Genomic DNA, 13,621 nt, shown 5'->3' on the forward strand with positions numbered 1-13,621 from the left:
CAGTTTATGTGTAAGAGCCCTTCCTGGGCTGCCCACAGGCCGAAAACTGGCCTGCCCTCGTAGAGGGCGCCCCAACCTGAGTTGGAAGCATCTGTCGAGATTACTTTTCGTTTCGAGACCGTTCCCAGATCCACGCCTGACTGATACCAGTCAGCCCCCTTCCAGGGCACCAGTGCTGTAACACGTCACCCTGAGGCGAATACGGCCAGAAGTCAATGCTCGAAGGGGGACCCGAGTTTCCAGCCAGTGCATGTAAAGCAAGCCCAGTTAAAGCACTGCCGAGGCCGAGGCCATAAGTCCCAGCATCCTCTGAAAACTCTTGAGGGGGAAGATGCTGCCGGCCTTGAAAGATGCTGCTGAGCGTTGTATTCGCAGCACACGCTCTGACGTCAGTCGCGCTATCATTGACACAGAGTCCAAATCTGTCCCCAGAAAGGAAATTTCCTGGCTGGGAGACAGCAAGCTCTTGGTCCAGTTGATTTGGAGACCCAAATCCTGTAAGTGGCTGAGTAATAAAGCTTTGTGGGCTATCAGCTCTGCCTCTAATTGCGCTAGAATTAGCCAGTCGTCCAAATAGTTCAAAATTCACATCCCCCGTTGTCTCAGGGGAGCAAGCACCGCGTCCATGCACTTTTTTTTGAATGTACGAGGCGCCAAAGATAGACCAAACGGCAGGGCGGTGTACTGATAACTCTGACCCTCAAAGGCGAATCGCAAGAAAGGCCTGTGACGAGGCGTTATTTTAATATGAAAGTAGGCATCTTTCAGATCTACTGAGACAAACCAGTCTCTCGGGCGAATTTGCGCGAGAATTTGTCTGGTCGTGAGCATCTTGAACGATCTCTGCATGAGGGCTTTGTTCAAACGCCTGAGATCTAGGATGGGTCTGAGACCGCCATCCTTCTCTGGGACGAAAAAATATATCTGCTGTAGAAACCTGCATCGCTCTAAATCAGAGGGACGGTTTCTATAGCCCCTTTTCTCAGCAGTTTCGGCAGGAAGTAGATGTGCTACTTCTGCTTTCACCGTGGTTTTGACCCTGGCTCGAAAGCGCAGGGGTCTGCGGGCGAACTGCAGCAAATAACCTCGTTTTATAGTGTTCAGTACCCAATCTGACACGCCCGGGATCATTTCCTATGCTTTTACACTCTTAGAAGAAAAGGTTCTATATAGAACCTTGAAAGGTTCTATAGGCGCTTCGTATTTGGAAACCCTAAAAGGTTCTACACTCTTAGAAAAAAAGGGTTCATTGGGGTTCTATATAGAACCATAGGGTTCTTTACTCAACTCCAAAGAACCTTTTATGCTAAAAAGGTTCTATAATGAAAAGAAAGAACCCTTTCTTGGGTTCTGTATAGAACCTTTTAGGGGTTCCAAATACGAAGCGCCTATAGAACCTTAAAATAACCTTTTTTTCTAAGAGTGTATGCTTAACCCTCTGGGGTCGGCAAACGCGCGGGCGCGTTTTGCTCGTTTTTTTTACATAGCAGCAAAATAGACCTAAAATACTCCGTCAATTTTGGTCATACAGACTTAAAGGAACACTTCACCCATTTGCATTAGACTTTGTATCTTTAGAAACCCAGTCACATTTTCGAATGGTCATGGTTTATTCCCTCATTTTCCCATGAGACGGGAGAAATAAGGATTTAAGTGTTCCACTTCCTGCTTTTAATGACGCAAAAATCATCATTTTGCGTCATAAAAAGCAGGAAGTCCAATTTCTTTGAATACGGGTAAGACTACAAACACTAGCTCATCATTTATCCAGTAGAATGCGCTGTTCCGCATGTTTTCAACCCGCCGTGAGGGAGGGATCTCACTCACAGAATGTACATATAGTGTCAGCCATCTTTTATTGGAAGCTAAGCTAACAGTTTCTTATTCTGAGGAGAAAGCTGAGTAGTAGGGGTTACCATCCTCTTTTTCCCGGACATGTCCGGCCGTCGAGATCGTCCAAAATGTCCGGGATTCGGCTTTTGCTTTCTGCAGTCGCCATTCATTGTTTACATGCACACCTTTTGTTTCAATCTAACTGAATTCATTCCGATTGGTGAATCTGAATGTAGTGTTTACATGAACGCTAAACAAGTGATCGGTTGATGTGCGCTTTAACATTGCTAAGAAAATTCCCGCTCCTCCGTGAGAGATACGAGACCGATGCGTCTCACAGGCGCCGGCGCCGCTCATCAGTAATCACGCCACCGGCCTCGCGTCGTTCTCCCGCAGCCGTCAGTCTCGTTCCTGCTCGTCACAGTAAACATGATGAATGGCGACTGTAGAACGCAAAAGCCGAATCCTGGACATTTTGGGCGACATCAAAATACCGGGCAGACTCACGGAGACTCACTAGTAGCATAGCCTTGTTTACTGCGATCTCTTACCGGTAGACGTGGCCTCCTAGGGCATCGAAGCAAGTGCATTCTGGGAGTTGTTGTCTTTCATCCCCATAAGCCAAAAATACATTTTCTGGCTTTTCTCAGTCTAGAAGGCTCCAAATTCAAAAATAATTTCACATTTCTTCTACATAAATTACCCATTTTAAATACACATTCATCTTTCCAGAGGTGAAGTATCCCTTCAAGAAATATGAAAAAATAAGCTGATAAATGTCTACTTTTTTATGTGTCCATTACAATCGAAATAAAACATTGTGCTTTTGTAAAATAAAGAAAATATACAGGGTGTGCTTTCTGCCTCTCCGTCTCCGTGAACTTTTTTTCTGAAGCATGTCTCTAAACTTAAACAAAAATCAGCGAATACTATTCACTCAGACATGAGATATATATCTCTATAATCATTTAAGTGTGTAGTTTTAAATTATCTAATTCAAAACTAAAATATATTCTCTGTTTATGTAATCTATATAAAAAGAGAGAGAGATCAGCCACTCATTATCGTTTCTGTGTTTGAATGAATGAACGGCACAGATGCATGCTGTTGTTTACAACAGCTCTAGCATATCTGTGTGAATGAATTAACCTTTAGTTTAGCTTTTCGCAAACTATCTATATTGCCTACTGAGATGAGTAAAAATCGACTGAATACGTTGAAATAAAATGTCTTTGTATAAGCAACATATTAAACTGCAAATTAACATTTATGCCCTAATATATATTATAAAAGACGATATGTTACAGACGAAATATGAAAGACAACATTTCGTTTTGGATAATTATAAAGTTTTTACTGCCACATCAAAACCTAATTTACAAGGTGCAAACAAAATCTTAAAAGGTCAATATAAGCCTTCTCTTTAAATTATTTTTGTGTTTTATTAGTGACAAATTTGGGGAGAGGATAGCCTACATATTCCAAAACTTTCTGAAAATACGAATGAGAATTAACTGCACAATTACTAGAAATGTTTACCTTAGATATTATACAATTTGCAAGCATACACAGTGGAAAAATACACTTTTTTTCAAGATGTTTCCAACTCTGAACCAATTCTGTAGTAATATATATATAAATATGTATATATATAAATATGTATATATATATATATATATATATATATATATGTGTGTGTGTGTGTGTGTGTGTGTGTGTGTGTGTGTGTGTGTGTTGTCTTTGCATTCTTTCTTGTGGCTCAGTGACACCTGAATGAAAGGCTCATTAGTATGCAGCATTAGCATACAGGTCTTTGTCTTCTCAGGTGTGAATTAGGACATTATTCATGACCTTGTTGGATCATTCACGCCCACCTGCATATTGCCTTTCCAAACAAAAACAATTATGATTATGATTTTCAGATAATTTTTAAGTAAAAACTCTATGCGACAACATCCATTTAGACAAAAGTATTGTGGGAATATGTGAAGTTGGTCGTATGTGGTCTTATATCAGAAATTTAAGTTTGAGTTTTTTGAATAACCATGCATAAATAATATTCTCTCAAAAATGCAAACATGTACATACATGTTGCTCACATATTATGATAACCATGTTCGTGCTAAATAGAGTGTAATTACACCTTTGACATTAATATGTTTATAAGCAACTGAAAAAAATACAAATATCAGGGCATGTCAAAACATCTCAAGGACTCCAAAAACACCTTAGACCCCAGAGGGTTAAAGCTAGAGGGAGAATGGTATCTGGGCTCTGGTCGCTGTGTGTGTGCGGTACATAGCATTCAGTGTTTGCTAGTGGGCGTGCACACATGGAGGCGCGCGCGCTCCCTACACACAGAAGAACACATTGTGTGTTTATTGATGGGTTTTCTGCACACAGAAACGCGTTTCGCGTTTATTAATGGGAACTCTATTAATGGGAATTTATTAATGAGTGAATGTGTGTGACAGAGCGACCCGTGTTTGTGAGTAGGGGTGAGCACTGTACAGCGGGCACATTTCCTACATTTAAAACACACGCGGCGTGAGCCGGTTTTATTAATATGTGCCGTGAATGAGTGAGTGACACTGAACGGGCCGTGCTTACTGTATGTGCAGGGGTGAACACTGAGAAGTAGGCACAATTCCCACATTTATAACACCTTCGGCGTGAGCCGGAAAGACAGACATAGTTATTTTTGAGATGTATCCGGGTGGCCATAAAAACAGCCTTTGGGTACAGGCGAGCGGGTTGTGTAACGGGCTCGTTGGCTGTAAAATACACTTCTCCAGTCGCCTCTGCTGAGGGAACTGAGAGAGCGGGGCACGCTACCTTTGATGGTGGTCCGGCCGCAGCGAGACTCTACCATCTTAGTCTTCCTGGAGCAGTCAGAAAGACTTTGAGGGCTCAGGTTTCAGCGCTATCTTTTGCCAGGGTCCCCGGGGGGGAGGCGGCCTGTGACGCGAGCGCTGCTGAGACTCCCTGGGCTGATGGTGCTGTGATGCTGGCGGCGGAGGCGGCGGTGACGCTGTGTTCCGGTAGGGCGGCTGCTTCTTGAAGCGGCCCGTCGTGGAACTAGAGAGTTTCGGTATGAAGTGCCGCATGGCCTGCGAGGTTTTCCTCACTTCGTAGTACTGCTCCGCGAAGCCCTTGACTGCCGGGCCAAACAGACCGGCTGTAGTCACCGGCACGTCGAGGAAGGTGGCTCTATCAGACTCTTTCATGTCAGACAAAGTTAACCACAAGTGTCTCTCGGTAACGGTGAGGGACGCCATACTCCTGCCGATGGCCTGTGCAGCGGACTTGGTGGCTCGTAGAGCTAAGTCCGTAGCGCTTCTGAGGTCCGTAAAGCACGGCCATGGCGTGAAGCGCTGACGCGGCTTGACCGGCGGCGGTATAAGCGCGACCGATCAGAGCCGAAGTTGTCCTGCAGGCTTTCGAGGGCAGCAAGGGCTTGGACTGCCATCCAGCGGAAGGCGGGCACAGGTGTGTTGCTACCGGTTCCTCGACGGGAGGAATGGAGAGGTAGCCCTTGTCTTTCACACCGTCCACCTTCCTGAGTTCCGGCAGGAAGGGAGTGGGTATCGTGTGAGACATCGAGCATCGCCCGGGCAGGAAACAGCCATCCAGCCTGCTGGGCGCGGGTTCCTCGGACAGATACCAATCGAGGCCTAGGTCCTCGACGGCCTTGGTGAGAAGGCGGATAAGCTCCGTGTCGAATATAGACCACACACCGCTCGACTCTTGCAGGGAAGGGATTGGAGCCCGACCACTCTTCGCACTCCGAAGCGAGAAGAGAGCAGCTGTCCTCTTCCACGTTGTCCCCCTCAAGATACATGACGGGGGACTGGCCGGCGGGGTCCACGTCAAAGGAAGCTAGACGAGCCCGAAGGGTCGACATAGCCATCCCCTCACATTCCGGGTAGCCGCCCTTGGAAAGCGTGTGGTCCGCGTGGTTCCGTCCCAGGCAGGAAACACACAGGATGTGGTGGTCCCTGTCACTGAGGGGGGCTCGACACGAGCCGCACTTGGAAAAGAGAGGCATTTGAAACAACGCCTCTTCTCTTTTAGGAAGGAGTGTGCCGCAGGGCGGACACACAAATGCAATATAGAAAGGATATGAAATGGCGGCTGAAGCGGTGAGAAGATGGCCGGCTTCTGTCTGCAAGGCAGATGGCTCGTCCCGCTGAGAAGGCTCGTTGACGGCGCAGGCTTTTCCAGAGAACAGCAATGTAAAGTGAACTCTTTGCTGAAGAGATGAAAAATCAAAGAACAACCTATCCGGACTCAGCTTATATAGACATAAGCCACGCCCATTCTTACACTTGTCTGAGTTCGCAGATGCTGACGCTTCACTCACCTCCATCCACCCCACCATCACCAAGATGATTTCTTCCCTCCACCAACAAGATGGGTTCCTCCGTCTATCCTCCCTATCTCCATAGGATTTCACCTTCAACCTCCCCACCACCACCAGGATGGTCCCTTCCAATACCGTACAGGGGGTTGGCTGCACCTTCAGGCGGGAAATGCTGAATCCGTACCCTCGGATTGCGAGTTACGGACGGGGCCTACGCCAAAGAACTTTATTGCATATGTGCTTGCTGGGCTGTTAATAAATGCATAATTGTCGAGTATCTATTCTCCGAGTCTTTCTGGTAGAACAATTAGTCAAGTCTAGATTATTGTAATGCTATTATGGGTGGTTGCCCTGCACACATAATAAACAAACTACAGCTGGTCCAAAATGCAGCAGCTAGAGTTCTTACCAGAACCAGGAAGTATGACCATATTAGCCCGGTTCTGTCAACACTGCATTGGCTCCCTATTAAACATTGTATAACATTTAAAATATCGCTGATCACTTACAAAGCACTAAATGGTTTAGCTCCCCAGTACTTGAGCGAGCTCTTAACGCATTATAGTCCTTCACGTCTATTCCGATATCAAAATTCCGGCCAGTTGGTAATTGGCTGGCAGTAGATACTTTTCCTCTCTAGCACCAAAACTGTGGAACAATCTTCCTAACTTTATCCGGGAAGCAGACACACTCTGTCAGTTCAAATCTAGACTAAAAACACATGTCTTTGGCCTAGCATACATATAACGCATTATAGACTTCTATAATTCAATGTAGGCTGCATAGATTAGGTCAGCCGGAACCAGGAACACTCCCTCATGTACTTGTTACATCATAAGAAGGATGGCATCTACGCTAATATTAGGTTCGAGGTTTACCGAGGTGAAATCCGAGGTTTACCGCAGTCCTCATGTTCCAGGCCGTATCCAAATCTGATGAAGGACCTGCGCCTGGACACGATGACAATGCAGTCCTGAAGTGTCAACCAGTCCCTTCCCTGTTATTGAAGTCAACGTGATCCCGGTCGTATCCAGATCAGATGGTGGACCTGCACCTGGACTCATCCATGATGCATCCCTGAAGTGCCAGCCGGCGTGATGACTCCAACCTCCAACCAGATGGAAATTGATAAATACTCTAAATGTTCTGATCCAATCTGACTTGTAATGCTGCCTGAATCATAAACATACACTGTTCGCTCGTTGGCCAGAGGAGAACTGGCCCCCGACTGAGCCTGGTTTCTCCCAAGGGTTTTTTCTCCATTCTGTCACCTGATGGAGTTTTGGTTCCTTCACACTCTTTGCCTTGGATTTTGGCTTGCTTAGTTGGGGACATTTATTATTCAACAATATTATTGATCTGCCTCACTTAAGGTGGACGATGATGCAATTTTCTTCTAGAAACAAACTTTGTTGTATTATTTTCATGTTATCACTGTGAAGCTGCTTTGATACAATCTGTATTGTAAAAATCGCTATATAAATAAAGGTGACTTGACAAGTGACCAATACTGAGTCACTACACGCATTCTACCACCACAGTAAATATAGCACCAAAAAAAGCACAGCCAACCGTGCTGAGAATTCTGGGCAGAGAATGGTTTGTACTGTGCCACACCAGGCTAAAGTGGAAATACAACTGGAACCATTCCTAACTGTTCTTAGAACCGTTCTGCCCAAAAGTAGAAAAGCAGCTTTAGCTACACAAGAAACAATGGCTATAAATACAGAATGACTAATGATTAACAAGATACTCCTGAAAGTAAACAAACAACCAATTTGAACAAAACACATGAAAACAAAGCAAACACATGCCAAGATCACATCCCAAACACATTAACGTTGTAGTAATGTCTGTGGCACGTTGCATTTCTACTATGGCAATGTCGCTGTCTACGTGCTCGTAACATTGTAACAACGTAGAATTGTAAAACGTGACAGGGCTGTAGCAACATTGCTGCGCGACATTCAGCAACTGAGAGACGACATTCTGACAATTAATTGTTTTATGCTAGATATAGATATCCCCCATTTAGCACGTTATGTTTGAGGTTATTTTTTAATTAGTCAGATGTTAGATAATTATATACTTTTTAAATATTGTTTATCCTTATTATTATTTAATGGGCCTATCAGTAAATTAGCATAATTAGAATTAACACCTGCATGTGTACACTTTGAAGAGTAAAAATGACTGAAGGTTACGTTAATTTAACTACGTTATTAAAACTGCATATGGTAACCAAATTGCACTTCCAAAAGTCAGGGAATATATATATATATATATATATATATATATATATATATATATATATATTAGGTATAATAAATAAAACATAAAAAGAACAGGCAGATCAGAACAGAACAAAACCGGGTTCTGTACATGGCAGAAAGGGGAGCTTAGTGGAAAGCCGGGCGATAAAGGTCGGTAAGGGACTGTTCGTTATTTATTTATGGGGCCACCGGAGGAGTTTTGAGATCAATAGTCAAAAAAGACTTGACCCTCCCTTCGCCAGCAATACATTTTTCTATGACCCTCCAAAATGATTGTGAAAAAAGGCATGACCCTCCCCGATCATTTATTGACAGTGTTGGGGGTAACGAGTTACAAAATAACGGATTACAGTAACGATATTACTTTTTTGGGTAACGAAGTAAAGTAACGCATTACACTAAAAATATCAGTAACTATACTACTTTACTAGACTATAGGAACGCGCTTTCCTGCGTTACCCAAGCCGTGTTTTCATGTGTGTAAAGCTCTGATCTGTCGAAGTGGTGCGTGCATGCCTGTGTGTGTGTGCTTGCCTGGGCACCGTTGCCATAGAGATCGATTTGAGTGACGTAGCTGCTGGTGCGAATGACAGAGAGGAATAGAGATGTAGACGGAGACGCGAGTTTCGGCCAGTGGCGATATTCACATTACTTTCAGTTTATTGCTCGAAAGGACAAAAATATTTGCCAGAAATTCACTCTATGCCCTGGCAGGCAAGTACTGGACATCGGGACCAGGGGCGTGTCTAGAGGGGGGGCACGGGGTGGCACCGGCCCCCCCTGGAATATGATTGGCCCCCCCTGGTGCCCCCCCTCCAATCTCATTGGGTTAGATTTTCTGTCAACCAACCTGAAAATGCCCACCGCACCATTGGACCAGAGCGCTGTCAATCACTGTTTGATTTGAGACTAGCGCGAACGCGAAGAAGAAGTGATCACAGTTGCGCGTTTTTAAATCAGGAGGAAAGAGACACCACCGCACCATTGTCAATCACTGCTTGATTTGAGACTCGCGCGAAGAGGAAGCACAGTTGCGCGTTTTTAAAACAGCAGGAAAGTATGTAAGTTACACACTAAATATATTTTGAAATATCGAAGCTACAAGCCCAGTGTGAATTCCCGCACGACGCTGCAGTTAACAGTCATAAAGTGCGAGATAAGATTTAAATAGCTAAACTAAACAGCTATTTTAGATAGAAGTTTTAAACGAACAAAAGAAACAATCAGTATGAAAAGTATCCAAAGCTCAGCTTTGGGAAAGGAAATATAGCTACAGGTCAGCATACTGTGCCCAGGATGAGACCTGGATAACATTTTACAATGTATTTCTATTTAACACCGATATACTGTATGTGCTAATTACAGTGGATATAAGCGCAATTAAATAACACAATCACCTATTAAACATATTTCCATTATTATTGTATAAATATAGGCTAGGCTATATTTGTGTACCTCGAATGTGTATAAGTATTGGAATAACAAAGACGGAATGGAATTGGAAAGCTGTAGTTATCCAATGTTTTTGCCTTAAAACACCTTGAAATGCACATGTGTAGATCAAGAAAGACAAAAATTCCTCGGGGGGCATGCCCCCGAACCCCCCTAGTAAGATCACTTTTGAGACCTCAGTAGGCTATTTAGAAAACTCTGTATACGACCCTGGGTGAAGACCATTTGTGCACAAATATTTCAGTACCCGCTCCCTCATTAACTTTGGGCTCAGTCACTGTTATAAATATGAAGGGAGGGGTCCCTGGCTCCAAAAAGTTTGAAAACCCCTAATCCATGCAAAAAAGAAAAATGTATTACCATCTATATTTTGGTGATCGTGCTTAATATTTTCTAAACCAGTATTTATTTTTAGTTGAATTTTCTGATTGGCCCCCCCTGACTGGTTCTTGGTCCCCCCTGTGCCCCCCCATTTAAAATATCCTGGAATCGCCCCTGATCGGGACTACCGGGAGATTCACGGCTTTTTGGGCCGATCCGATGCATCTAAAACTTTTTTGTTCGTTTGTCTTAACGGCTCATAAAACTCGTACATCGGCGGCCCATTCGTTTTGTTTTGCTTAATTGGCGGCGCTGGGTAAGTGCTGGTGTAATGCATTGGTTAAAAAAAGTCAGCATTAGTTTTTTTTCTGACAGACCGGCCCATGAAACACGTAGATTGGCCCATTGGTTATTTTCTTGATTGACACTGGACTGGCCCAATCACATCTTTAAATGCCTCCCCCTTTGGGCTTTGAGCGAGCGTGCAGTGTCAGTGTATCTGTCAAAATCTCTTATATACGGTCTATGGTCAAAATACAGATGGAGAAGAAAGTTTCAGTTTTGCAGTTTCCGTCAAAATAAAATACAATGTTTATCTCTGTCCAGCCCTGATCATGTGTCTACCACCACGGACATAATCCTGTTGTTTGTAGATTTTACAGTGAGGCATATTTCTTTGTGCAGACAGGGATAGTTATTTTATATGGTTTTACATGCCATTTTTATCGGCTACATTTATAAACACTATGCGGACATGCAGGCTAAATGATGATAGGGCTATGATGTTTGTCCATGTATCTACACGGTAAATTAAGAAACGGGAAAGTAAAGTAATAAGTAGTGAAGTTACTTTTCAAATGCAGTAACTAGTAAAGTAATCTCATTACAATTTACAGAAGTAACTAGTAACTAGTTACTTTTTTTGAGTAACTACCCCAACACTGTTTATTGATTATTACTTCTGTACTGGTTTGCGCTTGGCAAAGATGTTCAGATATCTCTATGCCTAGACCTACACCAAACGTTCATTAAAAGACTCCTGCACACCCGCCTTTTTCAAACTGGCGCAGCGCTGACTCGCGGTAGAAACTGCATGATTTGATTTGTTAAACATGAGGATTATCCGACTGGCATCGCCGCTCACTCTAACATTAACCTAGATAATTGTTAGCTGTTCTTAGGCGCATAACCAAGTGTGTGTGCGGAGTGTGTAGCGCACACTGCATGACATGGAGGCGCCGATGCGATCAACAGTGGAAACAACTTAAAATACTCTATTTATGGCCATACAGAAAAGAATAAAGCATCAGTCGCAATACTTTTATTTGTGTAAACTCACAATAACAAGAAAACGTTTTGCTTTCGTAAAATAAAATAAAACAATCAGGGTCTTTCATGGTCTCCGTGAACTGTAGCGCGTCAAAAAAAAAAAAAAAAAGCAGAAACATATCGTATGCTATATAGCATACTAGCCTCAAATATATGAAAAAAATATCTATATAAAGCTTGATATGTCCACTTTTAAAAACGAAAAAAATCAAATCGAAAGCAAATATCATCTGATGTAATCCGTATGAAAGATGCATTTCTCTTAAAGGCGCACTTTACAGCGGAGATGTATGGAGACATGTTTGCAGCGGACACTGATTTAGAAAAAAAGAGTTTATTAATAAACAATTAAAATGCATCGTTATTTTTAAATACATATTTATTATCATTAGCCTGTTTTTGCGTCAAGATTATACATGCGCTTGAGCGCAGAATGGGCTATATCCCATGCAGTATTTAAGCAGAAATTAACGTGCGACTAGTCAAATATTTAGTATATGGCAACAATATATTTACTATATTTGACATTATTTAATTAGTAAGTATCCAAAAGTATTTTGGAAACTATGATAGGCCTAAATTTTTTCATGATTTTTTGATGAATAAAAAAATCAAAAGAAAAGCATTTATTTAAAAACGAAATATTTTGTAACATTGTTTTGTAACATGTTTTAATGTCACCTTTGATAACTTTAATGCATCCTTACTGAAAAAAAATTCTGACTAGCCAAGTAAACCAACACATTTTTGAACGGCAGTGTACATTCAGTAGGTTATTATTTATTGCAATATAAACACTGTCAGATCAACAAGGTATCTATTCATTTACCAGTCGAAGACGGAGTAACTTTCTGCTCTTATGTTTACTCCGTGCACTGTCAAGGTCTTCATCGTATTTATCGGTCTTTGCAGCAATTATTTTACCGCAAATACTGCATCGCACGCTGTTGGCATCGAGCCTGGAGAAATGTACCCACACTTTTGATCGACTTTTCCACATCTTTAAGGTAGCCTAGGTCCTCGCGTCTCATATGAATATGTGCGCGGAGAGTTTGTGTGTGTGTGCTCGCGTCTCATGGTACGCGGAGAGTTTGTGTGTGTGTGCTCGCGTCTCATATGAATATGTGCGCGGAGAGTTTGTGTGTGTGTCCTCGCGTCTCATACAAGTATGCGCGTCGAGTTTGTGCGTGCGCGCGCGTCTCAAATGAGTATGTGCGCGGTATCGAAATCTGGAACCGAACAACATGCCATTTTTCGATACTCGATAGTATCGAGGCAATTCGGTCGATACCTAAAAACTATCGCGACTCGGTACCCAGCCCTAGAAAAGACCAGGTATAAATGCCCTCCGAAACGCATTCGAGACGGATTTGAATCCAATCGCTCAAACCACTTCAGGGGAGATACCATATCTGCTAAATATGGGGGGACCGAGACTGAGAGAGCTACATGGAAAAATATGCACAAAACAAGCCACTTTGAAAGTTTGTTGTTTTCATGAATACAAAAGTTGGGTGACCCTCCCCCTAGACTAAAAAAAGTTGGATGACCCTCCCCTCAACAAAGAATAAAAAGGCATGACCCTCCCCTATTTTCCTCCGGTGGCCCATTCCATAAATACCGAACGGTCCCTAACATAGACAGTATATAAACTGGACACAGCGACCCCATAGGTTTCAACGGAGAGAAGTGAAGTCAATTAGAAGCACTTACTTCCTGATCGCAAGGCGAACTGCGCAGACTCAAACTGAGCTTGACGACGTAGATGTGACGTGAGCAACCTGTCGGTCTTCTAGTAGCTGTGCCGAGAGAAATCTGAATCATTCCCTTACGAATCTCGCAGAGACGGAGAGCGTGGGTATTTGCTGTCCATGAGCTAGCAACGGGAGCAACTTTATCACTCTCTATGGGCTTCTCCCTTGACTTTATGCCTCCACGTCCTCCCGATTGCTTGCGAGCTTCTCTGCCTGTCCATACGGTAATTTTTCGACTTGTGCGACAGAGTCGCGCGGGTATGACGCAATCGTTAGCCTGTTTTTACAAAAACTGC

The sequence above is a fragment of the Phoxinus phoxinus genome (genome assembly GCF_949152265.1).
Source record: "Phoxinus phoxinus genome assembly, chromosome: 16".
NCBI lineage: Eukaryota > Metazoa > Chordata > Actinopteri > Cypriniformes > Leuciscidae > Phoxinus > Phoxinus phoxinus.